Source organism: Hippopotamus amphibius, chromosome 1 (assembly GCF_030028045.1).
Source record: "Hippopotamus amphibius kiboko isolate mHipAmp2 chromosome 1, mHipAmp2.hap2, whole genome shotgun sequence".
Taxonomy (NCBI): Eukaryota; Metazoa; Chordata; class Mammalia; order Artiodactyla; family Hippopotamidae; genus Hippopotamus; species Hippopotamus amphibius.
Window position 1 is genome coordinate 112181092 of NC_080186.1, and position 19255 is coordinate 112200346.

General features: G+C 36.6%; 1 pseudogene; it reads right to left on the reverse strand.

Moving 5' to 3' along the window:
- Nucleotides 1–1193: 1193 nt before the first annotated feature.
- On the reverse strand, nt 1194–2143 carry LOC130835571 (olfactory receptor 5V1-like; annotated as a pseudogene).
- Between the last annotated feature and the right edge of the window lie 17112 nt (nt 2144–19255).

Here is a 19255-nt window from a genome sequence, read left to right on the forward strand (position 1 = left end):
GCCCTAATTAGCACATAAGAGACCTGGAAAAATCATGGACTTACAATTTTCATTATAGTTATGCAATCCACAGAATCAGATTTTTGTTCTAATATTAAACATCAGTTTTGAGAGAGAAAATATTTTCTGATTGTTTGACCTTGGCTTGAATGAGGAATTTAATGCCTGAGATTGTCATTTTCTTCCTATAAGCTTCCCATTGCAATTGGTAGTAGCAGCCAGTAAGCAATCTCGTAGCCTTCATTCTCATGATAAAGGTCAATTGCAGCAGTAATTTGGCATTCCAAAGCCTGATTTTCAATAGAAATTTTATTTCAGACAATGACTATTGATAATTTTAAGCATCTGTTTTGTTGTTGCATACCGTGAATGGTCAGATTTCCTATTTCCCATTGGCTTTGATGTTATCAATACTTTCAAACTCCATCAGACCAAGTATGTAATCCTAGATTTCCACCTTTGAAGATCTGTTTCCTAGAAGCACTCCTGGTATAAAATGCTGTAGTAGTTAGTGTTCACAGAGGGAAAAAAAAACTACTCTATGTATTTCAACCTACAGGAATTTAGCATAGGAAATAATGATAAAATTGTTAAATGGGCTTGAAGAGCAAAACAAGGGGAGGGGAGAGCAGATAATATTACTCTGTATGGAAGTCTCTACCATTTCTATAGAGACACTCATTCCATACTTGTGTGACCTTTTGTTTCAAAAACAGATATTACATAGGTCTGCAAATATCTGGCACCACAGTTCTCTGTTTCTACCACTGCAGTGCTAGTGTTGCTATTAGCAAATCCAGAAGGAGAAAATTTCTTCTTTATTCCTATTTCTTCTAATCTCTCATGTATGACTCTTACATTCGCTGAATGTAAGATGGGGCTTTGCTGGCAAGAGAGCCTAAAAACTAAGGTTTCTAGACTTTCAGCTCCTGTAACGTGGGGAAAACTTAAAAGTATCAAGATAGTACTGAGAACCAACACAAAATATCTGACATATTTTGACTTTGCAAAGTGGAAAAAGTATTTGCGGAAAGAGAGGAGAGAAAGAAGTTGTTGGGAAGATAAATTTTAGGAACTGGAATATATGTAGGAATTGAGGATCAGGATATAGGCTTTCTAAAACTATGTATGTTACAAATACTTTGGAAATTTTTTTCAGGTGGCTTGCATACCCCAGTTTGAAGACCATTGACCTAGACACCAATATTGCCAGGGAACACAAACCCTCCAACCAGCTTCCTCAGGGCACTTTTAACCTCTTTGTTTCTCAAACTGTAGATAAGGGGGTTTAACATGGGGGTCACAACACAGAAGAGCACAGAGACCAGGATGTCCATATCCAGGTTGTAGCCTATGTTGGATCTGTCATAGTTAAAGTTTGCCATTCCATAAAAGACCACCACCACAGTGAGGTGGGATGCACAGGTAGAGAAGGCCTTGCTCCTGCCTTGAGCAGAAGGAATCCTGAGGATGGCAGAGATGATGAGTATGTAGGACATTGCAGTAAACAGACAGGGGCTCAGGCCAATGGTGGCACTGGCCACATGGAGCACAGACTCATTGAGAGAGGTGTCTGAGCAGGAGAGCTTCAGGAGCAACGGGATGTCACAGAGAAAGTGGCTGATCTGGTTGGGCTCACACAGAGTGAGTGTGGCTGCCAGCACTGTGTGGGTCATAGAATTCACCAGCCCACATAGCCAGGACCCAGACACCAAACAGAAACAGACCCTCACACTCATGAGGACAGGATATTGAAGAGGGTGGCAGATGGCTACATAGCGGTCAAAAGCCATAGCTGCCAATAAGACACATTTAGTGCCAGCACAGGTCACAAGGAAGAAAATCTGGGAAAGGCAGCCCTCATAGGAGATGGTCTTCTCCCGGAAGAAGTTCACCAGCATGACCGGGATGATGGTAGACGTGTAGCAGATGTCCAAGAAACTCAGGTTGCTCAGGAAATAATACATTGGGATGTGGAGGGCAGGACTGATCCTAGTAAATGTTATTATGAGCATGTTCCCAAGGAGGTTGTCAGGTAAATGACCAGGAAGACCAGGAAGAAGAGGCCCTGTAGGTTGGAGTGATTGGAAAATCCCAGGAAGATGAATTCAGTGACATCTGTTTGATTGTTCATTTCAAGTGGTATTACATCTACGAAACATGAGAAAAAGAACCCATAATGAGAATGTACAAAGAGCACCTCAAATTGGTATGTCTAGAGGGGAACCATAACTTATCACTCAACAAGTCTGGCAGCTCAGGCCCAGGGACATCTTTTTGCATGGCTGCTGGTACATGAGAATACTGGAGATTTGGTCAAAACCTACCACAAGCTGCTAACCCCCAAGGTAGAGTAAGCTCATTTCTCACTGGCTCTGCAAAATCTCTCTCCTAACATTGTATTTCACCACATTAAATTCTTTTTTTGTAGATATTTTATTTTTAAGTAATAATTTTTTTGTGAAAAATTAAGAAAATGAAGAAAGATATGAAGAATAGAACCACCCACAGAATTAAAGCTACCTTTCAGTGTATTCCATTTTAGTTTCTTTATATATATATGAATCAATTTCTATTTATAAACTTGAAATATTGGGAGCACAACTCCTAAAATGCATTATATTCTATTATATAAAATAAATTTAACATCTTTCTTTGATTGAACATTTAGTTTGCTAAATGTTCCATTCCTTTTGCTATTATAAACACTAGAATGAACAATTTCATATACAAGTATCTGTGAACATCTCTCCTTTCTTCAGAATAAAATTTTGTTGGTCTATTTTTAAATAAATTAACTTCATTTTTCTCAATAGGGATAGTTATTTTTTAGGACTTATATTAAAAAAACTTAACCAATCATATACGCTTAGGTATTTTTCTTCATTAAGATAATCTTTGGTAATCCAAAACTTAACCTCAGTCAAATATTACAAGTTTTCTGAAAAGATGATTAATACAAGTACCAATTTTCTATTACCCATTCTAATCTCTGAACCATTGTTATGAACTTAAATTTCCATTTCATTTTCAATCTGGGAGGCAAGATAATATAGTAGAAAGAGTGAGCTCTTGAAACAGATAGATCTGAATTATAACCCTACATCTGCTGCTTACTAGATGTAGACAGTGGATAAATTAACTGATCTCTGTTCCTTAGTTTTCTCATTTTATTCTGATATCAATAGTGCCTATCTCATGGTTGTTGGAAAAAGTAACATGAGATAATATAAGTGATATGCCCAGCATGTATGTGCTCAATACTCTTATCAGGTTAGAAAGCTGCCTTCAATCCCTCCTTTACTGACAGTTTCTATAACGAGTGGAAATTTAATTTTGTCAAATGTTTTTTCTACCTTTATTGAGATTCTTTACATATATATTATACGTATAATATTTAGTCTGTTAATATGCTAAGTTATATTGATTGAATTTTTGAATGTTGAACTAGCCTTGCATTCCTGGGATCAACCTCAATTGATTTTGATTTATTATCCTTTTTATATGTTGATGGGTTCAATTTGTTAATATTTTGTTGAGGAGTTCTGCATCTATGTTCTTGAGAAATGATATTGGTGTATAGTTTTCTAATTTCTTTTTATAAATTAGATTTAAATAAATTTTATTTATTTTTTATTTTTGGCTCCATCAGGTCTCAGTTGCAGGATGCAGGGTCTTCGTTGTGGCACACAGGCTCCAGAGCACATAGGCGCTATAGTTGTGGTGTGCAGGCTCTCTAGTTGAGGCACATGGGCTCAGTAGTTGTGGCATGCAGGCTTAGTTGCCCCACAGCATGTGGGATCTTAGTTCCCTGACCAGGTATCGAACCCACGTCCCCTGCATTATAAGGCATATTCTTAACCACTGGACCACCAGGGAAGTCCCTCTTGTAATTTCTTTGTCTAATTTTGTTGTCAATTATCAGGGTAATTCTGGCCTTATAAGATGTATTGGAAAGTTTATCCCCTTTTAAATTTTCTAACAGAGATTGTGTAGAATCAGTATTATTTCTTCCTTAAATGCCTGGTCAGATTTAACAATGAAACCATATGGGTCTGGATTTTTATTTTTTTGAAAGATTTTAAACTACAAATTTAATTTCTTTAATATATATAGAGCTATTCAGATTATCTATTTGTTCATAATTATCTTTTTAATGTGGGGTCAGTATTGATGTCTCCTCTTTTATTTTTGATATTGATAATTTGTGCCTTCTGTCTTTTTTCCTTGGTCAGTCTGGCTATGGGTTAATCAATTTAAATGTTTTTTCAAAGACTAGAGCTTTTAACTTCATTGATTTTCTCTATTGTTTTCAATTTCATTGATTTCTTCTCTAATCTTTGTTGTTTCCTTGCTTTTGTTTGCTGTGGGTTTAATATACTCTTGTTTCTCTACTTTCTTAAGGAAGCTTAGGTCATAATTTTAAACATAAACTTTTCTAATATAGGCATTAAATAGCATAAATTTTGCTCTAAACTCTACTTTATTGTATCCCACAAGTTTTGGTATATCGCATTTTTATTTTCAAATATTTTCTCATTTCATTTAAGACTTTTTCTTTGCCCCAAGAGTTATTTAAAAGTACATTGACTAATATCCTAATATTAAGGGATTTTTCAAATATCTTTCTACTATTTTTATTCTATTATGGTCAAAGAATATGCCTTATGATATTTATTATTTTTAATTTGTTAATTTTTAAATATCAGAATATGATCTGTCTTAATAAACGTTCCATGCGCACTTAAGTAGAATATTTATGCTGTTATTGTGGGTATTTTATAAATGTTAATTAAATTTAGTTGATTGTTGTTCAGGTCATCTGTATTCTTACTGAATTTCTGCCTACTTGTTGTCTCAATTGATCAGAAGCAAGTGTTGAAGCCTCCAACTATAATTGTGCATTCATCTATTTCTCCTTTCATATCTATCCATTTTGCCTCATGTAATTTGAAGCTCTTTTTCAGGGATATAAGGTTATGTCTTTTTGGAGGTTTGATTGCTTTATCATTGTGTAATATTCCTTTTTATCTCTGATAATCTTGCTGCTTCTGAAGTCTATTTTGTCTGAAATTAATATAGCTACCTCATATTTATTTTGGTTAGTGTTTGCATAGTATATCTTTCTCTCTTCTCTTACTTTTAACTCTTTTATCTCCTTATATTTAAAGTGGGTTTCTTTTGACAGTGTATATGAATTGTTTAAAAAATTCAATCTGATAATATCTGCCTTTTCACTGCTGTATTTAGACCATTCACATTTAAATTAACTATTGATATGTTTAGGTTAAAATATACCAGCTTACTAGCTGTTTTCTGTCTGTTCCATTTATTTTTTACTTCTTGTTTCCTCTTTTTCTGTATTCTATCTGCTTAGTTGAGCATTTTTTATGATTCTATTTTATTTTATCTCCTTTATTTACCTATGATTTACCTCTTTGTAAAATTTTCTGGTTGTTGCCCCAGGAATTACAAAATACATTATAATAATATGTCTGGATTTGTATAAAGTACCACTTTGGTGTAGTTGTAAGACCTTGCATTTCCAATTTCTCCCTTGCTTCCTTTTTGCTATTATTGTCACATGTATTACTCCTACATATGCTGCAAACATGCACTGCATTGTTACAACTTTTGGTTTAAACTGCCAATTTTGAGCATTAAAAATAAAAATTAGGCTTATTTTACTGTTAGTTTCCTATGGCTTTCAAAACAAATTACCACAAAGCTGGTGACCTGAAAGAAAAGAAATGTATTCACTCACAATCTGGAGGCTTAGAAGTCTGAAATCAAAGTGTTACCAGGACCATACCTGCTCTGAACGCTCTGGGGGAGGAAACTTTCTTGACCCTTCCTGGTTCTGGTGTTTCCTAGAAATCACTGGTGTTCTTGGCTTGTAGCTGCAACACTCCAATCTTTTCGCCTCTCATCACATGGTCTTCTTTTCTGCGTGTGTCTCTGTGTGTCCTCAACTTTTCTTGTAAGGACACCAGTTACAGAATTTAGAGCCCACCCTCATCCAGTATGACCTCATCTTAACTTAAATAATTACATCAAGTGTAATTTGGAAATAAGATCACATTCTGAGAATTTAGAGCCCACCCTAATCCAGTATGACCTCATATTAACTTAATTACATCAACTGTAATTTGGAAATAAGGTCACATTCTGAGATTCTTGGTAGACATGAATCTTGGGGGGAGAGTATTTAACCCAATACATTTACCTTCATTTCATCCATTTCTAATACTCTTTATTTCTTTGTATAGATCCATATTTCTGACTTGGAGGTATAATTCTTTTCCCTAAAGACCTTCAGTAACCTTTCTATTAGAGTATATCTGCTGGTAATGCACCCCCTCAGCTTTTTTTTTTTGTCTGAAAAAAAGTTTATTTCTCTTAATATTTGAAGGATAGCTTCTGGGTTGACAGTCTTTCTCTTTTAGCACTTTAAAGATGCAACACCACTGTCTTCTTGCTTGCTTAGTTTCTGATGAGAAAACTGTCTCATTTCTTATTCATGGTGCTCTGTCAGGTTGAGTTTTTTCATCTAGCTGCCTTTAAGGTTTTCTTTCTGTCTTTCTTCACAGCATTTTGAATATAATGTGCCTAGGACTTTATTTTGTTTTGCATGCACCCTTCTCTGTGTTCTCCAAATGTCTAGATCTGTCATAAATTTTGGAAAATTTGCAACCATTATTTCTTCAAATATACTTTTTCCTTTTCATTCTGTCTTTTCCTTCTGGGGTTCTGATTATGTGTATGTTAGACAGTTTGATATTATGCCATATCTCTTGGATGCTCCATTTTTTTAATTCCTGTTTCCTCCTTGTGTTTTGGTTTGGGTAATTTCTATTTACCTATCTTTAAATTCTTTCTTCAATATGTTAAATCTACAGATAAGCCTGCTAAAAGGCATTCTTCAGTTTTGTTATTGTGTTTTTTACTTCTAAAATTTCCATTTGATCTTTTAGTTTCCATTTCTTTACTAAAATTAACTGTCCAATCTTGAATATTGTTTACCTTTTCCATTAAAACCTTGGCCTATTAATCATTGTTATTTTAAATCTCTTGTCCAATAGTTTTAATATCTTTCATATCTGAGTCTGGTTCTAATGTTTGTATTGCCTCTACAGAATGCATTTTTTTCTCATCTTTTTCTATGCATCATAAATTTCTGTTGAAAGCTGGACATACTGTACAGAATAATCAATACCGAGGTAAATTTTTTTTCTTTGGAGATGAGCATGTCTTTCCTTTTACTGTATCTTTAGTGTGATGGTTAAGTTAGTGAGCAGTTAGCCTGGTTTGAGTCTGTTTCCTATGTTCACCCTGAGCATACCACAGGCATCAAATTACCCTAGTGATACTTTGTATCTAGGGTATGGGCTAGTATGTCCACATTTCTGCTCCCTGATTCACTTTGGGTTTTCCATTTTTCCTGTTCTCTAGAGATTATCTGTTTCTTCAAGATCTCCTAGCTGTATTCCACTATTATTTTTCCTTGATGCTTGTTAGTGGGCTGGTGGGGTACAGAGGAGTATTCTCTGATGTTCTAGTTAAACCTTAGTCTTAGGTACTGTGAGCCTGGGTCTTGGGGGTGTTGCCTTCACAAGTGATCCTGCCCCTCCTCCAGCTGTAGTGCTGAGCCTAGCATGTATTCCTGCTTCCTAACCCCAAGGAGTAGACTTTTGCCCCTGTTCTTTTTCTAAGCTGTAATGGGTTTCCATAGTGCCCTAAGGTGACAGCTTTTATTTTCCTGCCCTTGCAGATTGCAGCATTTGTTCTGTAGTACAAATACAGGAAATGGGTCTTAGAGAATTTTGGACAGTTTCTGCTGCTCCTTTTTCCCACTATTCACCCCCTAGCCCAGCACAGCCCCAAACAGCATCATTAGGAAAGCTTTCTCAAAATACTCCCTGGTCTTCCTTGTGAGCATCTGGTAAAGTTCATAGAGGAAAAGCAAAAGGTTGCAAACCTTCTTAGGTCTATGGCCCTCAGGGACTTCATGCTCTCATGCTAGCTTACACTTAGTCTCTAACAATTCATTTATTTCAAACTGCGTCTTCTTACCATCTTATGAGGCACCTAGTAGTTTATGTCCCAGGTAAAAATAAAAATCATAGATTCTTGTGACTGCCTATCTCTCCTCAGATTTTGTTTTAGTTGTTTGACTTGAGACCTCGATTCCTAATAGGTTCAAGAAAAGTCATTAATTTGCATTTCTCCTGCTATTTGTTGTTAATGTAATGATGGGAGTAGTATGCTTTCTAGTTCTTTAAATCTTCAAGCTGAAACTCAAAATCTGTATAACCACTTTTGAGAACTATTTGGCAGCTTCTAATAAAATTAAACATATTTTACTCTCTGACCCAACAATTCTACTCCTAAGCATATTCTCAAGAAAATAGATGCATAGTTCACAAAAAGACTTATATGAAGATATTTGAAACAGGTTTTTTCATAATAGCTCAAACAAACAGTATGCCAATGAACAGGAAAGTAGATAGTGGATTGAATAGCATATGGTAGAATGCTACACAGATACATGAATCTGAATCATTGATGAATCTAAAAAACATCTTACTGAATGAAAGAAGCCAGATACAAAAGAATATATAATGAATATGAGTGAAGATCAAAAATAAGAAAAACTAAACTATGATAATCAAATGAGAATAGTGGTTACTTCTGTGGGTTGGGGGGTGGTATTTCCTGGAAAGAACCATGAAAAAAATATCCTGGTGGTGATGGAATTGTTCTATATAGTTGATTTTGGTAGTTTATATATATATATATATATAAATCCACCAACCTGTACACTTAAGATTTGTGCATTTTATTGAATGTGAATTATAATTCAATTTTAAAAATAAGGAAAGCGATAAAAGCAGGAAGCATTTTTCAATGCAATTTTTATCTCAGGATTCATCAGAACCAGACCTAAATACTTTTTAGGTCACTAAGACTTAAGTATTATTTTTTCCATTTTTGCATCTCTCTACTTATCTACCACAATGATATTTCAGTACGTATCACATTTTTCAAATTATATCAAATCACATTTGTGACCATGTTTTATTTGGAGGAAGGAATGAATGTGATCGGTGGGCACATGAGCCCTAAACCACAGGTACAAAGTCATGCTCACAATGAGTGTAAGCGCATCATGTGCGTGTGTGTGTGTGCATGTGTGTGTGTGTGTATGCACATATCTTAATGAGAGACAGACACCTCTGAGAACATTACCCCACAGGTAATGGAATGGCAGGTTGGCATCCCAGGCAACACTGGTGGCAGAAGTCTCAAGTAAAATATATTACAGCATTGGTTCTGTCTAGCTAAGGGAAAGCAAGATCTGAGGACTTGCCTTATCTTAATGGCTACAGGAAAAAGAACCCAGAGGTCTCCAGGGCACTAGTGAATTTCTCTGAGAGTCACATTGCTACTAGGGGAAGGAAAGCTATTGGATTCTGAGTTCTGCTAGAAGCTCTCTCGCCTACAGCTGTATCCCATGTCCCTAGTGATTCCCACTAGGTTGCAAGGAGCAAGTGGGGGCAATCCTAGCTTCTTGCTGCCAAGTTCTAGCAGATTAATACTGAAGAGCCTAGTGGTTTTTATTTCAAGCAGAACCTCATTAGCTACCCCAGAGAACATGGCAGGGCATTGGCTGCCTCTGGGGTACAATCTAGGCTGTGTGAAGCTGTTTCAGGCCTTCCTTTCTGGACAGGGTTCCTTAGGGTTAAAAATAATGAAGTGCCTCTGAAACAGAGGCCTAAGAAAATATCCTCCCATCCCTTCAGGGGCCATTAGAGAGCCCAGATTTCTTCCTGGAAACCAGGTTTTGGTGTGAGAATGTGCAGGAATGATTGCAGAGTATCAACAATGGCCCACAGACCACAATCTAGGTGAGGGCAGACTGGAATCAGGGGGCATCTGGAGGGTAATAGCCTGTGTGTTAGAAAATTGTCAGGTTTGGAAAATTGATGAAAATCTATAGATCCCGAGAATATATATATGCCCACGTACAGAGTCTTTTTGCGATTGTAAATTGTGAAATGCAACCCCAGAGTCATTTATAGGCCATATGCCTTAGATTAAAACACCTTTGTTTAGTCCAAGAGAGTAGTCTGAAAACTAAAACCAAAACAAAATGACATGTGTAACTGAAGACATAAAGTTTCAGGGCTTGGAGAAAATGCCTGAAGCAGTATTTCACAAAGGAGATGTGTTTGGAGCACTTTGAAGTTGATAGGTGGTGAGGACATGGTGAGGACACCGAATCAGCTTAGGCAGGCTGGGATGGTTAATTAAAACAGGAAATAAATGAGGTGCAGCAGGTATGGGGAGAGGATGGGTTAGATTTGAGTAATGTTGAATGTTAGTTACCTGTGTGATATCTATGTAGAAATGCCCAATAGGCAGTTGAAAATAACTTGTCCTTAAGAGACAGGCTAGAATCGCAGATGTGGATTTAGGAGTCATTGTCTTAAAGGTGTTTGTTGAAGCCATGGGTATACATGAAATCAATCAAAGATAATAGATAAAGTGAGAAAAGAAGACAACTAAGGCAGGACTCTTATGGTCCTCAATATTTACAAAGAATGTGGTGGAAGATGTATCCAGGAAAAGATACTAAAATACTCGCCTTCCTGTCTAGGTTAGCTGTAGTCACTGCTTCCCCTAACTCTTATTAGCATTGACTTACAGTAAATCAATATTGGAATTGAGTTGGGAATCTGTGAGTACTCCTAGAAAGTTCTTATGTTATTGTGTGTGTTTTATTTCTGTTTTCTCTATCAGCTACACAGATGAACTTCAAGTCATTCAAAAATCAGTGAGGTATCTTTTTTAACTACTGCTATGCCAATTAGATGTCTAGATATATTTATAGAAAGAAATTCCTCATGGAAGGTAGTCCCACAAGAGTTTACTCTGGGTAACTGATGCATGGTCTGTGGATATCCAATTGTAAAACTGAATTTTCAGTGGTCAGGGATTTAAAATACTATGTTTTCTGAAGTTGCATACACTGCTTTTAGCGTAAAAGCCTTGAAATGTGACTTGTAGTTACTTGAAGTCAGTCTCTGATAACATATTCATGAGGTGCACTATCTATATGTGTGTATATATGCAGGCAGCAGAATCAGAACTATAATAAAATATTTTCCTTGGTTTGACTGGCTAGACTAATTCCTTGTGGGCCAGGGGAATGGGGTAGGGTGTGGAGTAATGTCCAACCCATTTTTCTTATCCCTGATGCTCATGCTGTCAGTATAGAGCGACTCTATTAAGTTCTCCTTCTCTTCATCATAAACATCATCATCAAAATCTATCATTAATAAGCACCACCATGCACTACACTTGGTATGATACAACAGATATTTGCCCACTCAGGATTTACATTCTGTTACATATGAATAGGCAACCTCATTCAAACCCTTTGCTGTATAATAATGACCTTATTTTCTATAACCATATGGAGATTTATAGGAAAAAATAGTTTAAGGGTAAGTTTTCTTACCCTAGTTCTGTAACACAAAAAAAATATGGCTTTTAAAAAATCTTGCTTAATGCAGTTTTTAAAAAGTGTCTTTCTTTAAAGATTAAATTGAGTTTTGTATAACCCATTCAATCAAAAAACAAGATAAAACCCAATGAGTTACTTTGAAAAGGTGCAACATTTGTACGTGTCCAAATTCAACCAGGATTTCCCAAGCTGAGTAATGAGTAAAGACACATTAAATAAGAATAGCTAGCACTTATTAAATGTCTATTATCTGCTAACTTTTTATATGTATTACATCTAAGCTTTTTATATATATTAACTCAGTTCACATATAAAACCTATAAGACAACCTATTATGCCCATTTTGCAGACTGAGAAACTGAGGCCCAAAGAGTGTAAGTCATAGAATAATAATTATTAATAACGACACATTGTTACCTGATAATATCTTACATTTGTAAAGTGCTTTATAGTCTTCAAAGCCTATGCATTCTTATCTTTTATTCTAATAAGTCAAGGCATATGATTAATAGGCAAGCACAACTTTCATTAAAAATTCCAAATCTCAGGGCTTCAAGGAGCTTAAAGCATTTAAATTTCAATAGAAAGTTGGTACTGAAGTTAAACATAAATAATTTAAAAAATATAAACTGTGGAAAATAAAGAAGACTTAAAGGTCTTAAAAGGGAAAAATTTTTTTGCTTTGGCAATAAATGAAACATTCTGTTGACTAACCTTAAGGAGTTTATTTCTTCAAAGGAAACAAAATGAATATAAACTAAACCAGAGTAACTGGTATAATTGTGAAAACACTTATAGCAGATAAGGGAAACATCTATTCATATTTGATTTCAATATTGAAAGCAAATGACTGCAAATAATCAAACAAAGCAATGGTTAAATTTTTTTAAATCTAATTTTCATGTGCCCAGTAAATTACTTATCTAGCTAATATACACTCAACACACACACACACACACACACACACACACACACAATATCAGCACATAGGAGAATTTATCTAAAAGAAAGTCCAAGCTATTTCAGGTGCTTGTGGCAAAGTTAATTTATTGCTACGGAATATATAAGCTATTTTCGCCTGGTCCAGATTTCTATTGGTACAATTCCCTATAACATGGGTGCCTGGGACCAGATGGAACAGAGGCCATTGTATAGGACATGCTTCTCAAACTTTAATGTATATGTAAGTAATGTGCATTTCCAACAAGCTCCCAGGTGATGCCCATGCTGCTGGTCCAAGGACCATGCTTTAGTGGCAAGAGTGTAGGCTATTCCCACCTAACAGGCAGAGCTGCCCTAACCCCTAACTACTAGGTTCAGAGTCCTGCCTTAACAAAGTTACCAAGAAAAAGTCTGTATCTTGTCTCAGAAATTCATTTCAGCATTAACATTTTTTTCAGCCTTTTAAATCTCACCTGTGTTTCTCCTAGTGTAAAGGGGAAAGAGAAGACAAATTATAAATTACTACCTTTTTTTGGTATGTAAGAGCCTTCTATCTATAAAAGTCTACAAGCTATGAAATTCTCATTTCCTTTCAGTATTTTCCAAAAATCTTTCTTAGTAACGGCTAATTTTCAATTCAAACCAATTTAATTCCTCCATACAGTCCTAATATAGTCCTAGGCTAGGTATTCTGAAAGAATCCAGAAGGAAGTAAGACCTGCTTCCTATCTTCAGTGAACTTACCATCTCCTGGGAATAAACTACAGCATGAGGCAGAAAGCTTTGTAACATTTTGTTTACTTTTAAAATTATTATCATTTTACTTATCTTTGGTTGGATAGCCTCTGCTTGCACACCTCCAGGAACAGGACACTCTTTACTTGTTCAAAGCCCCTCATTTCCTCTTGAATATGAGCTCCTTGAGGTCATGGTCTAGGTCTTTCAACTCTGTGCTAAAAACTAGTCGGGGATCTCGCATAGAGTATACAGTTAATAAATGTTTGATAAGTAAAGAAGGGCTGTAAAGAACATCTGTGAAAGTAGACATCAGAAATTTCTTTAAAGAGGTGGCATTACCATGGACTCCAAAGGGATTTAAACAGACGGAGATTTGATAATGGACGTTTGAGGCAGAGAGAGCAGGGAAGAAAATGCGTGGAGTTTAAGTGCCCAGTGTTGGTTCTTTTCTCCTGAATTGCTCCAAGTTTTGTCCCTCTCATGTTTGTCCCAAGTCACACATCTCTTTAAAAATACAGAGTAAACCTATAGATTTGCTTTTTAGAGCATGATTTAGGCTTATTTTTCATCATTTCCAAAACAAAGACCCAGACTGATAGACATATGAGGTTTCTCCTATCTCAGACAGCTTATGGTGTTGACAGAGATGACCTTGTCGCCACCTGCTTAGTTTTAGAAACCTTTCTATATTAAATTTGCGACTGGCAAGTCAAGGCTGCTCCAAAGCAGGGCACAGCGTTTTCCTATCCATTTGTACGTATTGCAAATACCATTACTATGCTTGTCATTTAATACCTGTTGAGGGCATGCTATATGCCAAGCACTGTTCATGGACTAGCCCATTAATTGTCAAAGCAACTTGAAAGTATAAATTCTATTATTAACCCCATTTTGCAGATGAGAAAGCCAAGGCTTTAAAGAGGTGATACCAGTAGTCTGAATTCAGAGCTTCAGTTTTGACCACTGAGCAATACTCCCTCCCCATACTAATGTATGACTATTCAGGATCTGCTCACAACTCTACTTACTTGATTCATTTCAACAGTTTCGCGGTAATCCACTTGGCATATTGAATTGGAATCTCTTCACCTTTCTGCTTAATTGAGGTTTGTACATATAAACATCGAGACCTTTTTTGTGTTTTTGTTGTTGTTGTTGTTTTAACCTTGCGGCTTCTTGTTTCATGAACTGAATTTAGACTAGATAACCAGGTGTTTTATAATATAGAGTAATGAGATCCCATCACTGGCGCTGTTCAAGCAAACTCTAGATTGCTACATCGCCTCTAAAGAGGATTGATTCAAGTCTCAAGTAAAAATCATTTGAGTGGCTTCTACAGTTCCTTTCAGCCCTGCTATTCCATTACTCTACCATTGTCATCATATATCTGAAAATATGGCATGATTAGGACCATGAAAATTTCATATTTCATATGACTAGATCAGGCCCAATACATCAATGCACTGCTTAGTATTCACCTACTTTGGGAAATTCCCTTTTAGCATTTATGAACATCTCTCAGGATGGTAAACATTTTACAGTGACTGAAAGCCTCCTTGGCCCCAATATTACATAATAAAATATACTACATAATATATGTCTATTATTTTATATTGTTTATCTTACTTAGAGTTCAAAATTTTTATTGTGAAACAATACATAGGAAATTGCAAAGAAGTGTACAGGGAGTCCTGTCATTACATTTTTAAATGAGAAATTATGGGAGTTTAAATTTCAAATGTAACATATGCCAACTGAAAAATTTCATGTAAGTCAAAAGTACATAAAAGGTAAATGGGATAGCTTCACCTTCACACAACACTCCGCCCAATACCACTGTTAACAGTTTGACGTGTGTCCTTTGTGTATATATGATTGACTCAATAAAAGAAGCCAGCTTAACAACAAAAAACCTAGCTTCCTTTCCATCCCTGCATAGCCCTGTCCCAAAGTCCTATGATTTTCAGTAACAACAGCCCCAAATATAATAGTGGCTACTGTTTGTGGAGTACTTACGGTGTACCAGGCACTGCTTTGTACACATAATCTCATGTATCAATCACAGCAATCCTATTTGGAAAGCATTAGGATTTTCAAGTGAGGAAGATGATACTTAAGATCATTCAGTTACTAAACTAGGACCTAGAATTTAACCCAGATCCATCTGACTCTGAAAGCTATAATCTTTTCAATTTTCTGTCCTCCTAGAACATTCCATGGAATAAGAAAAAGAGAGAGAACAAAAATAGGAAAATATCTACACTTTTTGAATTTCCTGAGAATTCAGTCAAATCAGCTTTAAAAATATGAAAAAAAAACACCCCAAAGTTAATGGTAATACCAGTCAAACCAATTTCTTGGAATTCTTCAAATAAAAAGAGTCAAATTATTGACTATTTCGTTCCCACCAACTGTCCCTACACCTAGGCAGCCCCAGCATGAGAGCATGAGGTGTTTATCTGGCAAGGACTTCTCAACATACATTTCTGCCTCTAATGTGATATAGATGTCATTTCTCAACCAGTGTATTTAGTCTTAGGTTTGAGAAGAGGGTGTGTCTATAGGGATCTGACAGGAGAGTGCACCTGTCCACCAGCCTATCCCATGGACAGCACAGAGCCATTGTTAAAATTTGAGTTCCTTCTCATGAATGTGATTGTCAGAGTGGAGAAGGCCTGGCCTGCACTGATGACCTCTCCAGAAGCAGGAGCCTCAGGTCCTTGACCCCACCATCATGGAAACGCATACTCCTAGTGGCACCTGATCCCCCTGCCTGCTGAAGCTGAATGGGGAACCAAGCCTTGGGTACAAAGACCACTTACAAACAACCCAGGTTAACACCAATGGAAAAGGGAAAATACAAAATCCAGCACTGTATGTAGTCAGACCCAAAGAGAAAGAAGAGATTGAGAAGGAACATCTCAGCTGAACTTAGGAGGACATTTCTATCCAGTGATTCTGGTGCAAACAGCTTTCTAACCTGAGAAAACTAACATTATGTGGGAACATAAATGTGACACGATGGCCCCTTGGCCTGTGGTAGTCTTAGTGTTCTCCTTTCCCATAAGAGCAGTAGTTCCAATGGAGACCACATGGTGTCTGTGGCTCAGTTCCCAACCAGAGAGAAGCAGCTCTGCTTCTTTTTAATCCCAATCAATAAATTATCTCAAAGGCAAATGAGTGAGAATGAAATTATCTGGGAATGACCTTGAATCTATGAGATTTCTTTTAAAAAATGGACTGTGGGGGAAGTAAATGACTCACAAACTTCAGGGCTTTATTACAGTTAATAAATTGCTTGCAACACATCTCCCAAACATGTGTGTTGCAACATAAAGATAAGAACCTCTAGTTACTGAATAACAATATTTCTAAATGTGTTATGGAAATTTAATTATATTAATTTAAGTAATTATTTTGTGTGTACTGATTGTCACATCGTAATGTATCATAGGAGAAATGTGTCCCTCTGCTTTCTCCCTGAAAATTGTTCCTTTCTGTCCTGCTTGTCAAAAATAGAGGAATAACACTTTGCATTCTATATTATTTACTATAAACAAATTTTCCACTCATATTATTTCACTTAAGGAATTCAAGCATCCCTCAGGTTTCAGAGTAGATAATCTCTAAAATAATTCTACTCTGGTTCTATAAGTACTATTGTTGAAATTGAGACATACACACAAAAAATATTAAAAATATTATTACCTAAATGCCATCAAAGTGATAATGAAAATATGCCCAATATTTTACAATATTCTCTGAAGAGGTAGGTATATTGCAACACTGGGCAGTTTTTCTCAATTGTGATAATATGTAAACTACTTACCACTGACTCTTGGCAAAAGCCTTGAATTTCTGACTTTGGTGGCAGGGTCTGCTGGTCTCACTCTAGTTTCTGGACTGTAAAGATCACTCTTTGTAAAACAGGCTGTTGACTGCCATGCATCATGAGAGGAAACTTGAGCATGCTCATTGCCTAATGCAAGAGTTGAAAATCCTTCTTTGGTCTAAGAATTCATTTTTCTAGAGTGGACATCTATAAATGCCTGTGGACTGACCTTTTGGGTGTACCCATGTAATCTCTCTCTAAGCAGCTATTCTGGGACTCTTCAGAGTGTAAACACCACTCAAGGACAAAAGCCTGAATAGAAACTGTAGAAGTGAAGAGCAATTAATTATCTTGTGGGTTCATTAAAGTTGTGGCAATCATCTCCTCCCAGCATGCAATGAGATTAGCTTCCTATCTCTTTTGGGACATTTATGAGTGAAGTTCAATACTAGATTTCTATTAAGAATTTGTGGGTGGCAGAAACCTATGATACTGGCTTATCTTCCTTCTCCTCCGGGAGAAAAGGGGTAAGTATGCATGTGGGCTTATGTGGTTGGATTCCAAACAGTATGAGGAGTTTCCCCCTTAGACTTGGACTCCTCATGCTGCATGATCTGCCAGTTAGATGTGCATCTGGAGCTACAGTACTTACAGCATATGTGTTCTCTTGGTACTAAGGCACTCCTAGTTAGGGCTGCTCACCTGGATGTGATGCATCCTTTCTTCCCCATCAGCATCCTTTTGTCTTCATGTCCCCTGAGGTGTGGTTCTACCATTGCTCGTGACCTGGTAATGACACTGTTGATTGTTGATTTGTGTTCCTTTTTTTTTTAATCCATCAGTTTTTTTTTTAAAGATTGATTGATTGATTGAGTTATGGCTGCATTGGGTCTTTATTGCTGCATGCGGGTTTTCTCTAGTTGTGCGAGTTGGGGCTACTCTTTGCTGCAGTGCACAGGCTTCTCAGTGCAGTGGCTTCTCTTGTTGCAGAGCATGGGCTCTAGGCACATGAACTTCAGTCGTTGTGGCACATGGGCTCAGTAGTTGTGGTGCAGGGGCTTAGTTGCTCCACGACATGTGGGATCTTCCTGGCCCAGGCTTCGAACCCATGTCCCCTACATTGGCAGGCAGATTCTTAACCACTGTGCCACCCAGGAACTCCTTGATTTGGGTCCTAAAAGAGAACAAGGCAGAGCCATCAAACAGCTCTGTAGGAAACAGATAGGGGGAAAGCTCCAAGTCTGAAAGTCTTGCAGTATTTTACCTCACCAAAATTAGAGTAAAAAGTTAAGTGTCTATAGCTCAAAAACTCCCTTAGCAATGAGAGTTTTTCCACATGTGAAGTGGAAGTATAGTAGTGGTGCTTATTAAAGACCTTAGAATCATTAGCCATAAGGGAAATGCAAATCAAAATCATATTGGTATAGTACTTCACATATACTAGGATGGCTATAATAAAAAAGGACATATAATAACATGTTGGTAAAGATGTGGAGAAATTAGAACCCATCTACACTGCTCTTGTAATGTAAAATGGTGTCTCTGCTTTGAAAACAATTTGGCAGTCTTACAAAAATTTATCCTGTGATCCAGCAATACCACTCAAAACTATAAACTCTATATAAATAAAAATATACGCCCTAAAACTTGTACATGAATGTTCATAGCAGCATTATTCATAATAGCGAAAAGTGAAAACAACTAAAATGTCCATTGAGTGACAAATGGATAAATAAAATGTGGTACATCTATAAGATGGCAATCACTCAGTGATAAGGAGGAATGAAGTACCAAAATATGGTACAATATGTGTGATGCATGAAAACATCCTAAGTGAAAGAGGCCAGACACAAAAGGCACATATTGTAGAATTTCATTTATGCGAAACATCCAGAACAGGGATATCCACAGACAGGAAGAAGATTAGTAGTTTTCTAGTGCTGCAAATTTGGAAGGATATGGGGAGTGATTACTAATGGATACTGGGTTTTATTTGGGAGGTTATGAAATGTTCTAAGATATTAGTAGATTAGAAAACACACGGTATTTAAGATCACAATGTGTGAAATGCTTGGCATAGGCATAGCTGTTTGTCCTGGTGGAATGGGTCATCACAGTTGTCAAGAGGTCCTATATACAAAGAGAGTGCTCTTAGAATTGCAGTTAGAATACTCATATATTTCTCCAATTAAGAAATTTTCCAGAATGAAACT